This window comes from Panthera uncia (genome assembly GCF_023721935.1).
Source record: "Panthera uncia isolate 11264 chromosome A1 unlocalized genomic scaffold, Puncia_PCG_1.0 HiC_scaffold_16, whole genome shotgun sequence".
In the NCBI taxonomy this organism is placed as follows: domain Eukaryota; kingdom Metazoa; phylum Chordata; class Mammalia; order Carnivora; family Felidae; genus Panthera; species Panthera uncia.
This window is the reverse complement of record NW_026057576.1, coordinates 77,714,562-77,735,373: the sequence shown is the minus strand read 5'-3', so window position 1 is coordinate 77,735,373 and position 20,812 is coordinate 77,714,562. Positions and strand designations below refer to the sequence as shown.

Below are 20,812 nucleotides of genomic sequence, written 5' to 3'. Positions count from 1 at the left end.
GTCTTGAAGTCCTGCTATTTCAGTTTACTGCAAATGGTCCATACTGATGGGGACACGGGAGGAACAGGACTCTGCAGTGATTTCGCCCCCTTGGCTTCTGCAGGTTTGTTCTTAGTCCTGCCTACTCCTCCACTCCAGGGATAAAACTAGCTTGGCGATGGCTTCTATCAATACCTACCAGTCACCCGGTGTGCCCCCAAACAACTTTCCACTTTAAAATGAGAATTAAAGCATATTCAACGCTGTGCATTTGACTGTATCAACACCCACATACGAACAAGGGCAGGGACAACCCAGATCAAAAGAAACCCCAGCCCCATGTTTTAGGTGGTCTACAGGAAGGGGCAGCGGGGGACGGGGGGGGGGGGTTGGGAGTGATAAAACGCTGAGAAGTGGGGAAGACCACCGGAGCAAAGAAAGCACCAGCCGGCCTTCAGCCTCCACAAACAGAAAGCAGCAGAGAGGCCGAAGCCCCACCAGGCAGGGAGGGAGGCTCCAGCATCCACAGAGGCCTCTGGGCGCTGTGCTCAAGACTTCACGCCAACCTTATTTTACAAAGAAGACCCGGCCCCCAGGACGACGGTGTGATGGTCCGGGAGAACAAGACAGGAAGCCGGTGAACCACTGCGTTCTCCTGCAGGCGTACAAGGGGGTCCACAGCAAGCGGGGCAGTGGGCTCAGACACCCATGCACAAACACAGCGCCCCACCAGCCTGCAGCAGGCCCCCAGGCTGTCTGCAATGCCAATGGGGTGAGTCTGAAAAGAGCAGCCCTCCGGTGTCAAACAGGGGTCTGGGCAGAAGGGCTCAAATAAGTTAGGTGCTAACGTTTAGAGCCAGGAAGGTAACAAGTACACTGCATTAACTTTAAAAGTTAGCATGAATAGTTACAAAAGTCAAACTATGAGAAACATCTCAAAGATGGTAAAGTGCAAGGGTGCCTGGGTGGCTCAGTCGGTTAAGCATCCGACTTCAGCTCAGGTCATGATCTCACAGCTCATGAGTTTGAGCCCCGCATCGGGCTGTATGCTGACAGCTCAGAGCCTGGAGCCTGCTTCAGATTCCGTGTCTCCCTCTCTCTCTGCCCCTCTGCTGCTCACACTCTGTGTGTGTCTCTCTCTCAAAGATAAACAGACATTAAAAAATATATATTAAAAAAAAAAAAAAAGCTGGGAAAGTGCAAATGCGAACTACCTCTCATCTCTCCCAAAGTTCCACTGAAAATGACAAAAGAGGCTTTAAGTAATAAAGAAGGAATTTACTGCAGCGCTAAATGGGGCAGGGGGCAGGGGCCATGAGCAATCTAAGCAAGGCCTCAGGGGATTCCACAGCACAGGAAAGGATGGGCCATACTTCTAAGGGGACCCAGGAGCACCTCGGTGACTGCTCCAGCAGGAGGATAGGAAGCAGCGCTTCTCCAGGAGGAGGCCAAGCACTCAGACCTCTGCCCGTAAGGAAAGCTGGCTGCCTACACCAGATCCCTAACAAGTCACTAAGTCCAGGTACTACTGGACCCACTAACAGACACAGAAGACAAAAAAGGAGACAATTCTACCTAAAATGAAATACCCTAAGAGCCCCACCATAAACTTCAAGCAGGGGTCGCCCTCTAGCTGGAGTGAGACACGGGAACTGGGGTACAGAGAAGGCTCATCCCTCTACCCTGCTCAGGGAGAGCATCCAGACCCTTCCCCCCAGATTTCCCACACCTATTCCCAGCCTCGCCCCTTACAGGGCCCCTCTCGTCTCACCTACACAGCTGTGCATTCATGTCAGCTATGGGGCCTTTATTCATAGAACAGGAACCGCAAAGTCCAGCTTTTTAAAAGCCCTGGACGTTACATACAGAACAGAGGCGAACAGAACTCAGACCGGGAGCAGCAGCCTGGCTACAGGCCTCAGGGCCCAAGAAGCACAGCAGAGGGTTGTCTGGGTTCTGTGGGGGTTTTTGTTTTGTTTTGCTTCAGATGCAGCCCAGATGCACCAAAAAAAAATACAAAAACAGCCCCAGAAAAAGCTTGTCCTCTCTGGCTGGAGTACCAAGAAAGGGGCAGCACAGCAAAAAGGAAATTTCTAGACACTAGCCCTGCCCACCGAATACCGAGGGGGAACACGGCCAATCCCACCACTCACGGCCATCACAAAGTGCCCCTCATCCAGTCTGCCCCCCAAGCCCCATGGAGTCACACTGTGGGTTCCTCCTCTTCCACACAGGGGTGAGCTCCAAGAGGAAAGATCAAGAAATACAGGTTTCTTGGGGCACCTGGGTGGCTCAGTTGGTTAAGTGTCCAACTTTGGCTCAGGACATGATCTCACGGTCCATGGGATTGAGCCCCGCGTTGGGCTCTGTGCTGACAGCTCAGAGCCTGGAGCCTGCTTCGGATTCTGTGTCTCCCTCTCTCTACCCCTCCCACTCAAAACGAATAAACTGTTTAAAAGAAAAAAAAAAAAAGAAATACAGGTTTCTGGTACAGCATTTAAATGTGTAAAAGTACTGAAAAACTAAGAATTACTAGACAATGCAATTAGTGAAAACCAAGATACAGAGATGTTTCAAGGAGCTGGGAGGCAGGACAAGCGCACTAAATCCATCCCATTCTCGGGGATCCAAAGGAAGGGAGCCACGGTGGGACCACAGAAGCGGATCAGGACTTTTAAAGGTGAAAATCCAAAGGTCTTCGTGACAATTAGCTATCACGACAAACTGAGAAAGTACTCTCTAAACTGCTCAACCCTGTACAGACAGAACTCTCAGTAGACAAGCAGTTCCAGTTTTGAGTGAGCAGAGAAGATAGACAGTACTTGGTACCTGACAGGAGACTTGAATAGATGCCGTCCACATGCCCAGACAGACGTTCAGGTCAGTGTTATTTCAAGGTACGTACATTTAACAGAGCCTGTTAGCAGGCACACAATGACATAACAGGACTACAACGTGACTGCTGGCACAATGCCTCCCTAGAGCAGTCTACAGCCTCCTGGTCTCAGGTCTAACCTTGGCAGGGCTATGCTGAGAGTCCTGAGGGCTGGGCCCAACTGCTTAAAAAACAAACAAACAAACAAAAGCAACCACCACCAAAAGCAGCAGCTTTCCAAAAATGCTAAAATGCTTGGGTACCTGTCTGTGCCTATTATAATCTTCCACACTGAAACGTTCCCCTCAAGTTCAAGGGTATGACATATCCCAAGGAAGGAAGACCCCAAATGCCACAATTCAGATTCTCTTTCAATTCCTATTCGGGACAGCTCATCAAATCCACGATGTTTTGTTGGTTCAGCTCAACCAAGGCCAACCAGGGAGCTGCTGGCTTTACCCGCCCAGGTATCCGCCCACTCACCTTCTCAAGTCTGGCCACGTGAAGCATCTCTCTCCGCACCCCAACCCCATGTGCTCCACTCCAGCAGGACTCCAGCCTCAGCCCTGGATTTTTCATCCCACCTGCATGCTTCCACCCTACTTGCCACACATGGCTGAGGCTCCAGAGACACATGTTGTGCATGGATATTTTCCCCAGGGCAAAGCAGGGTTCCAGAAGGTCCTCATCAACTGTGTGCAGACTGACCACCACCTGGAGAAACACTTCCCCATTCTCCACTTGCAATGAAATACAAACTTGCTCTTCAAGATCTTTGAACCTGTCCTATCCAATAAATGGTCAAAGGATCCCCTTCTACCCCAGCGGTGTTACAGCAGGCTCCCCGGGAATGCTGCCCCATCACGGGACGTTCCCTGCTACCCCACTATGAGCCCAACGAGATGCTCAAAGACACCCTGAAGACGTTAAGTTTCATCTCAGAAGATGGGAAGTTTCCAGGTCTCGTCAGGGTGAAGACAGGTCAGAGCCGGGGCAGTTGTGAAACCTCCACACCTGCTTCCCAGCCCCTAAGCAGCCTTGCCTGGTCCTCGAAATAGGACATCTGACTGACGGTAGTGAGACTCCCGATGATGATCCAGAACAGACACGCACGCTTTGTTTTACATTACAACCAGTATACAAACACAAAACCCACATAATAAACATGCAATTTAATAACCTCACACTGAAAGAATTAGCAAATGCAGCTAGGACAGCATTTACTCAAGCTTTAAATAAAGTTGCTAATGATCACTGGTTCAAAGTCCTTCCTAGGTTATAAATCCTTCACTACGCTGAAAGGCTTCAGGGAGTTACACGTCATACCCATCATGACGGGGGACACACAGAACACAAAGATTCTGCAGGTAAACTTGCTAAGTCACATGTAAATCCTCCCCTCAGCTGCATGGTACAGGCTGCTGGTCTCTACGTGAACACATTTACCAACAAGACACTGCATCGCACCGCACCTCAAAATGCACCTCTCCTCTTCCCTTTCATGGGGCATCCAACTAACTGCACTGACCCGGTGCCCTTGCTGCAGCAGACCGGTTATTCTAAACTTACAAGGTGTGGACTCTCCCTAAACCTGGAGTCAAATACCAGCACTGCCCCTTGGTAAACATTAGACACCGGACATCTCGTGGACCCACTCCCCATCTTGGTCTCCCTTCCCTGGACCGGGGCTCCCCGCGCCCCCCTCACAGCACCGCCTTGTGGCTGACTCGGCACCGAGGGGCCACACGGCAAGTAGTCAGTATTGCTACGAAGCCGCTGGTACACAACTCTAAGAACTTATTTCCACCTCTCTGCATTTCTACCATTTCTCCTCATACACAAATGTTGTATCTGTACTCCTTCCTTCCTCTTAACTTTTTCCTATATGCTCCTGAGGCCCACGTGGATGAAATGCAGCTCCCGGCGTCAGCAAGAGTCGGGGACTAATATTTGCTGGATGGACAATGGAAAGCTGGCACAAAAGGTAAACAGAGCTCAGAAGTGAATGGCCAGGTTCACAAAGGACACCATATGACCTTCACACAGATTCTTGAAAACACAGGTAAGCTCTTCCACCGGCCAAAACACACACAACTTTCTAACTTACATGCCAAACACCACCGCCAAACGTTCTTGCCCAGAATCAAGATCTCAAAGGCAGTGTGCACCAAAAGGCCCCAGTACCACGCAGCTACCACCACGACACCAATCAATTCAGGAAGGGTCATCACAGGATGCTAAGTGCATCAGATGAAAGGCTGTGGGGCACCACCCCACAGATTATGTACTAAGCACAAAGACAAAGACCACCTTTACAATGCAGAGACCTGGCGGATGTCACCTTAGCCAAGGGATGGAACTCCGTGCCAGCGGTATGAAGTGTCAACATGAAGCACTTCTGATAGGACCCATGGAAATATAGATCATCAGTGTGTAGAATTCTTACCTAAAATGTCTAACCTGAACCAGACTCTACGGGGTTAACAACGCTGGACTCCCCAAAAACATAAGAGTCCTAATAAATGTGAAAGGTAGAAGAACGGTGTGGGGAAACTAAGGAAGAATATTCTCATCTTAAAGACGTACATACGGGGTGTTCAGAGGCAGGCATGTGGAGGCCTACCACGTGGTTTAAGTGGCTAGAGAATATCTGAACACTCAGAGCCAGGCGGCAAAGTGTCTGTATGGTGACCTAAGTGACGGCACAGGATGTCACACTACCTTCTAATGTGTTAGCTTAAGTTTTTCCAAGAAAAGGGCAAGGGGCAGGTCAGGAGGTTTGTTTGAGCTCCCCAACACTACCCCCCCGCATCTTTTAAGTAGAAAATGAAAGCATTCCCTCACCATCCACAGACCAGATCAGCCCCGTGTCACTTCAGGATCTCAGTCGCTGCCTCAAAAACCCCCGCCCCAGCTCAGCCGACTGGCTGCTTCTGCCAGAAGAAGGCCTGAGGAAAGTACACTTCCCACTGTGCCTGTCCTAAGCTGGGCAGGATCCTTGGCCTTTCTGTAAGTTTGAGGGAAACTGCCACAATTCTCCCCACCTCACCAAACCCTAATTTGAGGGACCCAACTGGGTCAGCTTTAAAAACCAAACTAATTAAGTCAGGCTCTCCAGGGGGACTCTGGAATGTTTTAAAAGCTCCACAACTCTGCAACCCAAGGGGACCCCATCCGTTCTAACCTACAAGTCCTCCCTGAAGGGATGGAAGGGGACGCACCCCCCTCAGCCTGGAGGAAGGTGGGAAGAGCCACAGCATGTCCTGTCCTAGCACTTCAAGTACAGACCAGTGAGTTTCCCTCAACTACCCGAGAAAACACCCAATGCAGACTAATATCAAATAGATTGGAAATACATATTCTGGTTAGAAAACTATTTTTTACAAAAACATACGAAGGGCAGATTTCACATCCAAATGTGGCCTGAGAGGCCTCGGACTTTGTTTTGCTTGGTCATCACTCACTGGGAACTGGCCCTCTCGCTGGTTCCCAGGACCTACAGGAACTCCTCAGGGACGCAAACTGCTTCGGGCAACTACCTGCCAGGAAAAGGTCTCCCCTTCCCAGGCGGCCAGCGGGGATTCTGCTGGTTTTTAAAGCCCAAGTAGAGAAGTGAGGACTAAGACATCCTGAGAAGCCTCAAACAAGGTGGGAAAAAGGACAGAGGTGGGAAGGCACCACGCTAAGTGACCAGCATCTTTTCTGGGCAAAGAGAGCACTCAGGATTCTGCAGACTGTACGTGCTCAAGCTCTAGATTCATGCCGCTCCCACTCATCAGTCCTGACATTTTTAACCAAGAAGCCTTACTGGAGAATAAAAGATAGTCCTTCAATAAAGCACTTCCCCTTCAACTGGCCAACACTGACCATCCTATTCAACCGCAAAGCAGAAAGAACACACGTGCAGCCTAGTGCTGTTCAGGAGAATACACTCCTACCCAGGAACCCTACCCAGGGCTCCTACCCAGAAACCCTTTCCCCACTGCGCAAGGCCATGAGGATGCACCGGAGGCTGGGGGAGAGCCTTGCCAGCGACCCCCGGCCAGGCGTGCGGTCGGCCGGGCTGGCCCACACAAGCCGCGCCCCCCCCCCCCGCCCCGCCCCGGTCCAGCACCAGAGGGACAGATGCAAGCGCACCACAGGCTGGGGGTCCCAGCACAGGGCAGGCCTGCCCCCCTCCTCAGCCGGCACAGCCCTGCCTACACGCCACACGCATCCAGAACGCATGTCCAACCCAACCTGCCTCCGCTCCATCAGTGATTCTACCTGACCCGTCTCCAAAGTCACCCAAGGACAAGGACCAGCCTGCAACAGGAATCTGGGCCCTTTTTAGATTAGGGAACAAAAGGTCAAGAGTTACGTGGGTTTCTTCAATATGCACCTGCCCACCCTTACCTGCACCCTCCTAGGGTCTCCCCAGTGAGGGGCTGAGGACAATTCCTATCTCCATATAGGGGCAGAGACCAGTCTGGACCCCACACAGGGCTCTAGCACTGGTCTGCTGCTCTCCACAGGACACCTGCACAGCTCCTCAGAGCACAGCTACACATGCTCGCCCAATACAAGTTTCTAACCAGTTTCAAGCCCTTTTTTCTTTTTTCCTTAAGTGAGAGAGACAGACAGACGGGAAGGGACAGAGGGAGAGAGAGAATCCCAAGCAGACTCCACACTCCGCTCGGAGCCCAACGCAGGGCTGGATCTCATCACCGCGGGATCATGACCTGAGCCAAAATCAAGAGTCGGAAACACTCAACCGACTGAGCCACACACATCGTGTTCTCCCGGCCCCACCTGGCACCCCAGCTCCAGGTCCTTTCTGATTCTAGAAGTCTGTGTGGTCGATATGCCTAAGAGCCTCCCCTGAAGAGCAGAGCCACCGGGGCCCCAGGCAGCCCCTACTGTGCTCCTGTGCACGCACAGCTGGCCACCTGGCCCCTCAGGCCGACCCTCACCACCAGGACAGGCAGCCACTGCTGACGGAGAAAAGGGGGCTCCCTTTTCAGTTACACCTCAGCCATAAGTCCTTCAGGGAAGCCAGGCCCTGAAGGGAAGAAAACAAAAATTGAAGGAGTGACTGGACCGGAAGGAACAGTGAAGGTGTGAACAGGGGTGGGGAGAAGGGCGAGCAGAGACACCAGACGGGGCTCTACAGACATGCCGAGCCCCTTCACCAGCAGGCTAGCGAGGGCACCTCGGGTGTTTTTACCAAGTCAACCAACATCTACTCCGTGCCTCGTAAGTGACAGACACCAAAAACTCAAGCTTAGAAGCAGGCTGAGGAGTCCACAGTCCGAGCAAGGACACGGCGTTGAACGTGCCACAGAGGGAAATGGCAGGGACCGGGATGGTGGAGGAGACGTGCAGATGGGGGGCAGAGGCCACGGGGGGCTCCGAGCACAGACAGAATGGGGCACAGGAAGGACCCCCTCCGGGGACACCCTGCTTGAACCTGGCCCCAACACTCATAGCCGAGTGACTGTGGCCGTATTCCTCAACCTCTCCAGCTCAGGGTCTCAGCTCAAGGGAGTCGTCACAAGGTTTCAACGTTAACACGTGAAGCCACTCGCACAGCGCCTAGCACAGCACACACGCTTTGTGAGCATAGTACTCACACTACTACTTTGATGAGCGTAGTACTCCGGACATCTCCAGGAACTTGACATGCCTGGGACAGGAAGTCCAAGAGCAGGGGCAAGGACAGAAGTGGACAAGGGTCAAGTCACAAGAAGTCCCACCCATACAGTAAAGCTCCTGGACGTGACCATCTGAGTAAGGGGGGGCATGTACAGGGGTGGTTTCAGCAGGGCAGTGCCACGGTCAGGACAGAGGACAGGCCGGAGGCCCCCGGGCCACCCCCCGGGCAGCAGCACATGAGGATCAAGGAACGGAGAGCAAATCAGGCTGTGTACGGGCCTGCCACGGATAGAGGGCAGCCAGACGCAAGCTGACAACATGCCCCTGGCTTCCTCCACACTCCTTCCTCTAGACTGGACAGCGCCCTCGCACGACAACCGGTTACCACTGCACGCCTGGCTGGGCCTCCCGGGGAGGAGCGGGCCCACCTGGGTCCAGGCTGTGGCACAAGCGACATGGACATACCTGACTGCAGAAGGAGCCAACCATGCAGAGCACAAGCGTGTCGGCTCAGTCAGAAAACCGGGGACCTTACCAGGAGTGCTGGAGGCTAGAACGTTACAGGACTAAGCCCCCACCGTCCTGCCACGCCGAGACCTGCTCTTCCGTCCCAGAGGCACGACCATCTTCCTGCCGCCTTCGGTCCTCCTCCCCCCCCCCCCCCCCCGGTGCCAGTGCCTGTCCCTATCGTGTGCACATCAGCACAAAGAGCCCCCAGCACTGAGAGAGGATGCTTGGTCACCCCCGGCACACCATTTCAATTAACCCTGAGCACAACTGGGGTCGGGGGCTGCTGGTCCCTTCTCCCCCAGTTTGTTTCGTCCGGCTCGGCTAAAGGTGGGAAAGGAGACTGGGGCCACCACTATCGGTGCAGCACCAGGATTACACCCTGCTCGCCAGATACCACAGTCCTGTTCTCGATCCGCTCAGGGCTCAGAACGTGACACGACGGCATTGCAGGCGTGCTGTTACAAGCCACAGCAGACAGGGTTTTGCAGAGGTCCCTCAGGGTTGACCCTGAGCAAATTCAAAGGGAGACTGGCTGGGTGGGTGCAATCTAGCCCTTTGCCAGCAGCTTCCTGCCATCGGAGCAGGGAGAAGTCAGAGGTGTGTGTGCAGCAAGACCGGACACAAGTGAACTGATGCCACTTTGAAGACAAAGGCCCACGGCTGGGACCGGAGAGGCCCCAGGACCAAAGAGCGACACCAGCCAATGGCACCAGGAAACCGGGCCTTCGGTCCCAACCACTAAGAAGTGAATTCTGCCAACCACCTCAGGAGTTTGGAAACCAACGTTCCCCCTCGAGGTCCCCGCTAAGAGCCCCGTCATCCACCACCTGGTCCGTGAGACCCTGAGCACAGAGCCCTGCCAAGCTCCCCAGACCAGTAGCCTCAATGCTAAACAGAGGTGGTAAACAGCGTTGTTTTCAGCCACTCCATCTGTGGTAACTGGTTTCGCAGCAAGAGAAAACCAACATGCTACACTGTCTCACAAAGTGCAAGAACCAGAGATCAATTTTACTGAACAGCTATGTACTCACTAAAACCAAAACTTCTGTTAAGAGACCTAAGGGCTCAAATGATCTCTCCCTTTGGCAGAAACAGGAATGTCTCACTTCATTTGATGGATTTAGTGTAACACAGAAGACTATAATTAACAAATTAGTTTTACTGACCATGAAAAAAACATAACCTATTTTTTAAAAACTTACATAAGCAGCATTTCCTGTTCTGGAAAAAGTAACCAGAAGGCTACCAGAAGTAACTTCTAGGACCAATTCTCCCCTCAGCTTAGGACGGTCAGCAGTGGGTTCTTGCAGCCTAGAACTGGGCCAGCAACAGAACTTTGTGGCACACGACACAGTGTCTGCGATACATTTCCCAAGGATGCAGGTAACGAATGGTACTCTACAGATTGGAACCAGTCTTCAGACCCAAGTGAAGTCACCAAGTGAAAGGGAACAGGCCATCTAATGCTGTGCCATGATCCTGCAGGTCCTACTCAACCAAGCAGGGCCTCATTCCAAAAGCACCATGTCTGAACTGGCCTGGCCACATGTCTGGAAAATCTCCAGGCTACCCTTCTTACAGAAGCACCTTAAAAGTTTCTTCAAAGCATGAAAAAGCTCTGAGAAGAAGGTCTGACAAAACCGGACAGCTATGAAAGGACGAAATAGCTAGAATTTTAAAGATTTTTTTTTCATGTTTGTTAGAAAGACAGTGAGAATGCAGAGGAGGGGCGGAGAGAGGAAAACAGAGGATCCGAAGCAGGCGCCACCCTGACAGCAGTGAGCCCAATATGGTGCTCAAACCCACGAACCAGGAGATCATGATCTGAGCTGAAGTCGGACGCCCAACTGAGCCACCCAGGTGTCCTGAAACCACCAGCGTTTTAAAAACAAGTGCCTTTTGAGAGCAACAAGCAAACGTTATCAACACGATAAACTGATGTAGAAATATTACAGTATCCCATCCTCTGCCTCTCAGAGGACCACACAGACAGGTCCCAAGACCTAGGGATGCTCTTGAAACCTAGATCTCACAGAGAAGGAAAAGGAGTCCCAAAGGCCCGGACATCCTCTATTGTTCTTGAACATTCCCGCAAGTTTTCTGGCAGTCTACCTTCATACAGGCCCAATTCATCAGTCCCCGTGTTGAGGTCTGGCCTAAGAGGAGAGGAAGTCCACCCTCAAAGCACAACTGAGCCGTCCTAAATTCATCGGTGCTACACGTGATCACAGTCCTGCACACAGACACCTCTCCAGCAGCTTGTCATGGCTGAGACCAGGCTTCCTGCAGAAGCACCAGCCATCATTCCGAGGAAGCATGTCCGAGTGGCCCACCAGACCACTGTGACAGGAGCTAGAGAAGATGGGGCCAGCCATCACTTTAAGTGCTTAAAGCTGAACACTGATGAATTCAATTTTAGGACTTCTCCTACCCTTCCTCCTTAGTCTTGGGCATTCAACAGTTTCAGCGAGAGCCTACTACATGCCAGCACGGGGGACAGAAGTACAAGACGACCCAGTGCATGGATGCTGCCCTCCACGTTGACACTCCAGCGAGAAGAGCAGTGTGTGTATACACACACACACACACACACACACACACACACACACACACAGCACGCACTGAATACGGCCTTGTCCGCAGCCACGGAGTAGGGTCACCTGATCCAGCATCATGAGGAGACCTCCTGAAGTTGGTCTAAGGCGGCACTTCCTGCAGTGGAAGGAGCTCGTGCACGCACAAGCTCCAAGTTGACATCACGGCCCGTGTCCAATCAGACCCACGCTGATCACTGGCAAAGTGAAGCGGACAGGTCTACTGCAGGATGTCGGGCACAGAGCACCACACTGGACTGCAGCAGACTCCCCGTCCAACGGCCATGGTTTCTGCTCAGGCCAGAGCCTCGTCCTCTCGGACTCTGTTTTCACACCCCTCTGTGGTCCGTGAGAAAATCATCCCTACGCTTTGCATGAAACCAAAGTATGCAACTCCTGCCACGGAAACTATTCTAACTGCGGGTCAAGGGTCATCAACTCTTCCCTGGATTTTCGCCCTCTCCTCTTCTGGTTTTCTTGCCTTTGCCCTAGACTCCCTGTGGTCTACGCCCCAAAGAGCAGCCAAGATGATTCCCCAGACTCTGGTCACATTACCTCATGGGTCTGCCCCAGCAGCCCCAACTCACGGAGGGCAGCCCAACGTCCTCGGGTGATCTACAAGACCCCCTATGTCATCTGGCCCAACAGCACCTTGGTCTCCTGCTCTGCTCTCCCCTCAGGTCCAAGGAGTCTGGATTTCAGCCTAAGACCCAAAGCAGAATCAGAGTCACGAAAACGGAAGTCAGATTTGCATTTGAGGGAAACCAGCCTAGAGAAGGACAAGAGAGGAGTTGGATTGCCACAGGGCCGCCACAGTAATCTAGGTAGGGGGTATCAGCGGCCAGCGCGGAGCGAGAGAAGAGCACCATAGCGTCCGGGGAGAGTGGGCTGGGGAGATGTCAGGAGCAGCTCCCTGCAGAGGCTCACAGGCCACCCTGGACCTGCCCACCACCCGGGCACACCTGAGGGATGCTCGGACCACTCCCTTGTGGCAGTCTCCCAGGGACATACGCGTGTCCCACACACATCTGTGGGTCTCCATCTGCTCAAAGATGGGAAACGAGGCCACAGGGACCTCCTCGGGTCCCCTCCCGCTCCCACGTGTTACAAGCGCAAAGACCCAGCTGTGCTACTGAAGATCCTCTGCCTTCTGCCTCCACCCAGGCTGTGGGGAGTTGGCTCAACAGACTACAGCCAACGAAGCCAAGTGCCACCACCCAGCCTAGGGAGGCGAGCAGATGGCCAGGGGCAGCAGGGAGGGAGGGAAGCAGAACTACGCCCTCACAGTAGCAAAAAGCCATAGGATGCGCACACCCATGGTAGTGGTGCCAGTACCTGCTGAGCAGCCAGTTAAGACACGGTCCTACAAGTCTCACGTGAGCCTGGTCGACCAGCCACACTCAAACTACTTTCGACAGTTGTCCACAGAGGCCCAGCAGGGGCCAGGTCCCCAAGCTGGTGGCTTGTTGAAGAGACAGAACACGGCAGTGAAAACTGCGATCCAAGCCGCGCAGTAACCCCCTGAGTGTGCGGCCCGGTGCCCGCCTGTGGCCTAGTCCCCTTCCTGGGGGCAGAGACCCGTCCTCGCTCCTCACCCCATGTTCTCCTGCACCACCCATCCACAGGAGCCTTCAAAACACAAAACCTGGGTCCACGGTAGGTCCTGCCATTACCAAGGTCAGGCAGGGGGACGAAGGCACCTGGGAAGCTAGGACAGCTCTCAGCGCACCCGAGAGGGTGCTGCTCCGACTGCGTAGCAGAAGCGGCACCCCACGGCAGGTCTCTCACAGCAAGGTGGACACGGGCCAAGGTCCAAAACTGGGTCTCACCGTTCCGCCTCCCATCACCAGGACCAGGGACGCAGCTCACCTGGCTAGGCCAGGCTGCCTGGGCCTGTACCCGAGACTTTATCTCGCCTGAGACTAACAGGACTGGTGACAGAAATGTACGACATGAACCACCCTCACTCCTCCCCTCCCTACACTCGGCTCAGCTCACTGTCCCTGCCTCTCTGCAGGGGCTGCACAAGGATGGTCCCCATGCAGGAGTCTCGTGGCAAGCCAGGACGCTACAGAGTCCTCTGACACAAGCTCTGGACTGTAGGCAGATGCCCATCTCCCAGGGCCTCAGGCTCCTGGCCATGCTGCGGGGTCACGAAGGGTGCGACCGGTCACAGCTGGTTCAAGATCGAGGGGTTTGGGGGCGCCCGGGGGGCTCAGTCGGTTAAATGTCAGACTTGATTTCGGCTCAGATCATGATCTTACAGTTCTTGAGTTCAAGCCCCACATTGGGCTCTGTGCCGACAGCTGGGAACCTGGAGCCTGCTTCAGATTTCTGTGTCTCCCTCTCTCTCTCTACCCCTCCCCTGCTTGTGCTCTGTCCCCCTCTTAAAAATAAACACACACACAAAAGAAAGATCTAGTGGGTTAGTACACGTTTTACCACAGGGTCTGGAGCTGCTTGTTCCTGTCTGCTGCAGGCCTCCCAGAGCCACCGCCAGGGCGGACCAGCCGTCCAACCCTATGATCCAGCACTAACAGAATGCGGCCCTCCCGATTCAAAGTTCCTCAGAATTTCAGCCGGTGCCAGCAGAGCATTAAGCCAAATCCAGAGCCCTAGGAGACCTCAGGGTGCCCAGCCCCGCCACCAGCTCAACTCGGAGGACTAACCTGTGGCCCTTGCCACGAGTCAGTTGGACAGTGTCACGTTAGCACCATCCCACAGCTTAACTTGCACTCCAGGCCTCAGCATGCTCACAGGAGCTCTGTGGAACCGCCAGCGTGGAGTACAAATCCTGCCCGTTGACCTGTCGGGCCGGGCCCCAAGACCCGCCCGCCACCCCAGGTCTATCGCCCCCTCTGCGGGATAGTCACAAGTACACAGTACATACAAAATGCACGGGCACGTTACTTGTATTCAACAAATGTCAGTCCCCTTCATTTCAAAGATGACAGCCTCTTAATGTAGACTGACACCGTCCAACACAGACCAGCCCCCACATGGGCTGCTGAGACCCTGAAATGTGACCAAACCAGAACGGGAGGAGCTTGTGCCAAATACAAACCAAACTATAAAGACCTGATGTGCAAAAAACATTATCTCAACAAGCAGATGTTGAGACATTAGGAATACTCTAGGTTAAAAAGCTTATTAAACCGAGCTTCACGTTTTTTACTTCATGTAGTTACTGCAGTTTTGAACTACAAAGGAGGTTCACACTGCATGTGCAGGACTGCACCATCTATGCGACAGCCACCCCACAGATCTCAAGTTGGGGGAAGGCCTAACCGGTTTTCTACACTGGAAAATCAACCTGGGTGCACAGGGACTAATCGCTCACCCTACAAGACACCTTGGCAAGACACAAATACTGAAGACAGAGGGTCAACTTTGACACTTTTTGCCAGGAAAAGGTAAAGATAGCTATAACATCTGAGGAGAATTTTTCTTTGCTTTTAGTACCCACCAGATGTTCACAGGATAATCATCTCCCAAATTTAACTCAACTTCCTCAAAGGCAAGTTCTGACAAAGGCATGATGAATGAACTTCAAGAGTTTCTTCAATAAAACCAGTCAAGTACTAGGTCATGACACCAGCCATTTCCAGCTCACTACCGTGCCAACCGTGACGAGGACGAAGGAAAACACCCTGCTGTGTGACCTCAACTACACCTTCGTACACAGTTGTAGTGAGGCTCAACCACCCAGCTGCCCAGATCTAAGACAAAGGTAACCCCTGGGGGGCATCCCTCCCTAGGGAAAGGACTAGAAATACACTTTTGACTTTGCTTTAATTCTGAAGCCTTTGTCAACAAGTTTTAACTTTCCAAGTAAGCCAATTTTAACTTTAGTAGTATTTTTAAATATTCTTTTGGACAAAATTTCAATCATAATCTTGATTAAAAATCTCAAAGAGCATCAAATACTATACATGGTAGTATAACAGAAGAACCTATCCTTCAAAAATACAGCCAAGAGTGTTTTTGGAAACATGCAGGGCGATGTTTTCCAAAACCTCCCCGCTGACCTACTAACTCCATCAGTCCGGCCGATTCCAATGCTACAGAGGCCACCCAAAGGCCTCCTCATTCTCTGGACATCAGAGCAAAGGAAAGCATCCCCCCTCACACAGAGGGCGACGGGCACCGTCAGCAACAGGCCCGTGACGTGCCTGCAGCCAGAGCACCTGCCTGCGCAGGGCAGCCCCTCCCACTGGCACAAAGCAAAGTGGCAGAGACGAGTGACAAGCTAGGAGGAAACGCTTGGAGGTTCGCGACTTCGGTTGCCTCTTCCAGCAGCCTTCTTTGTCGCCCTGTCCTTCTCATGCAAGCGCAGTGCGGGGAATCTGCAGCGCCCCACATCTGCTTCACCATCTACCCAGAAATAGGCACACCGAGGAGGACACAAAAGAGAAAAATCAAAACATTTGGCCCAAGGGGCTTCCATCCCCCAGAGATCAAGAAAACACCCAACAGGAACAAGTAGTGCCTGCCTGTTGCTGCTGGAAAGGCAAAGGGAGAAAAACGTCTCCGGAGACAACCTGGCAGGTGTTCATGGCATTTAAAAGCCCCTACACCTTTGGCCTAGCAGCACCCCATCGGACGATCAGGGAACACACATGCACGGCCCCAACAGCAGTTGGTGGCCAATGCAGAGCACGGAGAGGTTGTGCTCTGCCTGCTCACTGCCAGACCACGGCTGTGAGAACTCAAGACCGAGGAGCGAAGTAAGTAACACGTCAAAGTCCTTTAAAAATGTTACCAATAAAGACATGATTGAGAACTGAAACCAGAGACCAAATGGAGAATAGGGAAAACTATACAAGGCAGCACTTATCATGAGCAAGATTCTCTCCCTCACCCAGGTGGCATGTACTTAGGACAATTCTGTCCCTGCCACATATACCAGGCAAACCAGGGTTTCTCCACACATTCTCCAAGGTAACTGGACCACAGTACCAGCTCCTCAGTCAGGAAGTTTAAGAGAACTATCAACTGTAATTACCCATAGTTCTAAATGAGGTCAGCTCTCATCAGATCTTGCTTTACTACACTATTAGAAACATGGAAAAAAAAACTTGAATTCTTATCAAACTACACACTACTCCAGGATAGGAAAGATTCAAATAAGATGCATGATAGGCAGCAAAGAAAAACTGAGAAATAGGAAAAGTTCAAAGCCATATATGTGGTTTTCCTACAGGTTTTATTCCCCCCCCCACCCCCGCCAAATTTAAAAAATGTTTTCCAACTTAAAATGTAAACGGTCTCTCAAACTTTAATAAATACAAAATTTACAAACTTTCTTTAAATTTAAAACTCTTTTCACGATCAGAACCACCCACTGGGGGAAATACCTCATTTTCTGCAGCTAATTAAGATGCGGACCAAGACGACGGATACAGTAACCACAGCGCTTGGTTCCTCTGCTCCTGGAAGAAATCCTGGCATAGCTTAAGACGCTAGTAAAACATTCCCAGAATAATCTGTTAAAAACACGCTTCGGTCTCAACTCTTGGAAAAAGGCACCTTGACAGATACCAGAACAGAAGGTAACCTGGAGTTCAAGCGATTAGTTTCAGGGTCTGTGTTTGTAATTTCCAACAGTTTCTCTCATCATTCAGAAGGTCGTAAAAATGAAACATGTCAAGCCAAGAACACGTTTCAGAAGTGCAAAGTCCTTCCCTTTCCATTCCCTTTCTATGTATCTCTCTTTAAAAACCCTGGGAGGGGTGCCTGGGTGGCTCAGTCGGTTGAGCGTCCGACTTTGGCTCAGGTCATGATCTCGCAGTCCATGAGTTTGAGCCCCATGTCGGGCTCTGTGCTGACAGCTCAGAGCCTGGAGCCTGTTTCAGATTCTGTGTCTCCCTCTCTCTGACCCTCCCCTGTTCATGCTGTCTCAAAAATAAATAAAGGTTAAAAAAAAATTAAAAATTAAAAAAAAAAAAAAAAAAACCCTGGGAAACTGCTGCAAGTGGTCCACATGCAAGGCCACCTTTCAGGGAATAGGCCAGTCCCTTCACACCACAGATCAGAACGAGTCTGGAAGCCCAAGTAGGGTTCACACCATATAGAACTCATTTTTCAGGGTAACTTCCTACAACAAAACAAAAACCAGAGTGACTCAACAATGTGAGAGTTTTGATGTGTTTTGTTATTTTCATTATCCTAGGCAATTAGGAGTTTGAAGTGTGACTTACTACGGAGACTGAAAGTATGCTAACAAAACGTGCCTCTCAAATTTATTTATCGAATTTAAAATTTAAAACACTCTTTAAAAACTAGCCACAAGTTTCTTTATAAACAAAAAAATTAATTATTTGCTATCAACTGCAGATTTTATTGAAGGCCTACTATAATGCCAAGAACTGTTCTAGATGCTTGGGATAAGTTAGTGACCTCTCCTAGAGCATCATTAAACTCTTTGTTATAAAGATAGACAGGATATGAAATTTCAACAGCAGCCTCTGGAGAGCAAAGGGTAAAGGGTTTTTAAGACTCAACTTGAATACTTTCTTACAGAGTCCTACACTGAACACTGAAGTTGTGAGGTTGTAAATTTAATGTTTAATGTGCAAACTGAATTTCAAATTTACTATCACAACCAAAACTGAGTAGTTTGATGAAAACAGTCTCACAACAAAGGTCAAGGAAAAGCAAACATTGCTACCAGGGACACATATTCTCACAGCCCAATAGGGGAGTCCAGGACAAGATGACAAAGCCTTTGTGAAACGTTGCCCCGTCCTAAACAGCCCTAGGGTCTCCGGGATCTCTACTAAGCCTTTCAGGTACCTGTAAGGGACTTCCTCACAGACCTCAAATACTACAAAAGAGATACCTTAATGTTCACAATCACGCAGAAGAACAGGATTTTGGTTTCTTGATGCCAGTGTAACTTCAACAAATGAGTTGCCATGAAACTTGCCCTCACCAACTGGACTTCTAGATTTCTCCCAAGAAACCCACACTAAGACTGTCCTAGGAGGGGAAAACTTTATGGAATCCTCTTACACAACAGGTTCCACCGGAGATGCATTCATATACTCTTCTCCGCCAGCCTGCTCAAACTCAGCTCAGCTCTGATAAGGAAACAGGTGGTAAAGCAGCAGCAGGAAACGATGGAAGCACAGACGTGACCACAACCACTTCGAGCTGGAGTTCCCAAATGAAACAATGTCTAGGTTTCCGGATCAAAAGCACTACCCCAAGGTTAGGAAAACTCATATATGGTAAAATGAGCTGTAAAGGAGGTTTCCAGAGAACTGCCGCTGAAAGACCGTATTTAGAACAGTGACAAAACCTTACACAGCAGACACACCCCGCCGGGTACACTCCCCAAGACGTAGGTTTACCTCCAACCTAAACACCGCCTACCTTCTGGCGGTAGGAAAAAAAAGCAGAGAAAGGAGTGAGGCTGGGAGGGCTTGGGGTCCTTTCATTTGTGCCCGGTTTTGCCCGCTTACCTGCTAGGAATTCTGAGGGGCTGACCCAGCCCTGAATGCGGGTCCCCCGGGGAACCCCTAAAAGCACAGGCTAAGGCAGGGAACAAGGAATCGACCGCACCCCTTAGGAACGGTTCTCGCAAACGCGTGACACCTACCCACGAGCTCCTGAGGCTCTTCTTCAGAGCGACGACAGCCCAGTTCGGGGCTGCACGCAGCGGCCCCTCCCCGCCCCGCGACCGCGCTCGCTCCCTGCCCCCGGGCCTCCGGGCACCGCCAGCCCGGCCCGCCCCCCTCCTGGCGCCCCGCGCCCGCTCACCTCCAGCCGCAGGGAGGCCCCGCAGCCTCGCAGGAACTCGCGGATATTGCTCAGGCACTCGCTCTCGCTCCGGGGCTCCGGGTAAACCTGCAACACAGAGCACAGGCGCTGAGCGGCGGCGCGGAGGCCGCGGACGCGACCCAGGGCGGCGCCAGCAAGCGGCCCCGGGCGAGAGGACGCGGACGGGCGGCCCCGGCGGCCCGGAGGGACCCCGGCCGCCCCTGACGCCCGCCCGCTGGGCCGCCGCCGCAGCTCACCGTCTTTCCTTCCTCTGGGCTGCACCAATCTCAGGCCCCAGCCCTCTCCAGGAAGTGGGCCGCCACCGGAAGTGACGTCTTCAGACCGCGCCCCGGCCGGCCAGCGCACCGCCTTTTCCGGCCTCGCCCTCGCGCCGGCAGACGCGGTGCAACTGGCCCCACGCGCGGCCGCCTCTCCCCTGCACCTGGCCCCACCCACGGCCTCCTCCTCCTCCTCTTCCTTCTCCTCCCCACAGCACTTTGTCCTTGTCCTCGGACGCGGCGCACCTGGCCCCACCCGCGGCCCCAGTCTCGGGCTCCTCCTCCACCTCCTCCTACTCCATCCTCCCCCGCGCCCAGCACCAGGTCCTTGTCCTCCGACACACGGCGCACCTGCGCACCTGGTCCCACGCGCGGCCTCCTCCACCCAGCGCGTGGTTCTCATCCTCCGACACGGCCCACCTGACCCAGCCCACGCGCAGACTCCTCCTCCCGGCACTTGGCCCTCATCCTCGCCTGGCCCCAGCGGACACAGCCCGCCCAGAGGGTCCCAGAGAGCAGGGCCTCAGCGGTGAGCAACCCTGAAGGGGCTGGAGGGAACCCTATCTTCAGTTCTTCCCAGCCACCGGCTTGGGAGAGTGGAACCGGTATTCTATTACGAGGATTTAGAATAATTGGCAACATAAATTATGCATGTTGGGATTGAAGTGCAATGTTTTCCTTCCTGAATACACACCACGTGCTTCATTAATGATTAACCAGAATAGCCAGTTACACATCAGTGAGCAAGTCAGCTAGGAAGCAATTGTCTGCGGCCTCCACCACGGGCGGAGAGCGTCGAGGAGGGCCCGGTGCAGGCTGCCAAGAGAGAACTTTGAGGGCCACCTGCCACACGTGTGAGGAGTTACTGACAGCCTCCTGGACTAGAAAGGTCAAGAAAACCGAGAGCAATCAAGAGAGAAGCCGGAGACATGAGAAGGGCCCTTTGTCGTTCTGACACATAAGAAGACTAAGTTTTGGGAGCTACACTACAGCATCTTCCAGAACTCTAGCATCTGAGGACATTCAGGGCATTTTTGTCCTTGTATGGGGATATCACAGCATTCCATCAGGCCTTACAGGAATACTTTGGTTTCATTTCAAGCTTGGGTCTTTTAAAGTTATGAATCAAAACGAAAAACAAGGATGTTAAGAAGTACAAAGAGGACAAAAATCAGACC

The 20,812-nt window shown here is 52.3% G+C and overlaps 1 protein-coding gene across 3 annotated transcripts in view; it reads right to left on the bottom strand.

The window, feature by feature from the left end:
- ARHGEF7 (Rho guanine nucleotide exchange factor 7) overlaps nt 1–19,591 on the bottom strand; it is a 105,583-nt gene extending 85,992 nt beyond the window's left edge. Inside the window, exon 1 of one of the 3 annotated variants that reach the window (XM_049647225.1) lies at nt 19,357–19,591. The gene's annotated coding sequence lies outside the window, so the exon portion shown is untranslated. Of the gene's footprint in view, nt 1–19,058; nt 19,294–19,356 lie in introns of those variants that run through there. The other 2 variants (XM_049647226.1, XM_049647224.1) reach the window with 2 other exon arrangements.
- Between the last annotated feature and the right edge of the window lie 1,221 nt (nt 19,592–20,812).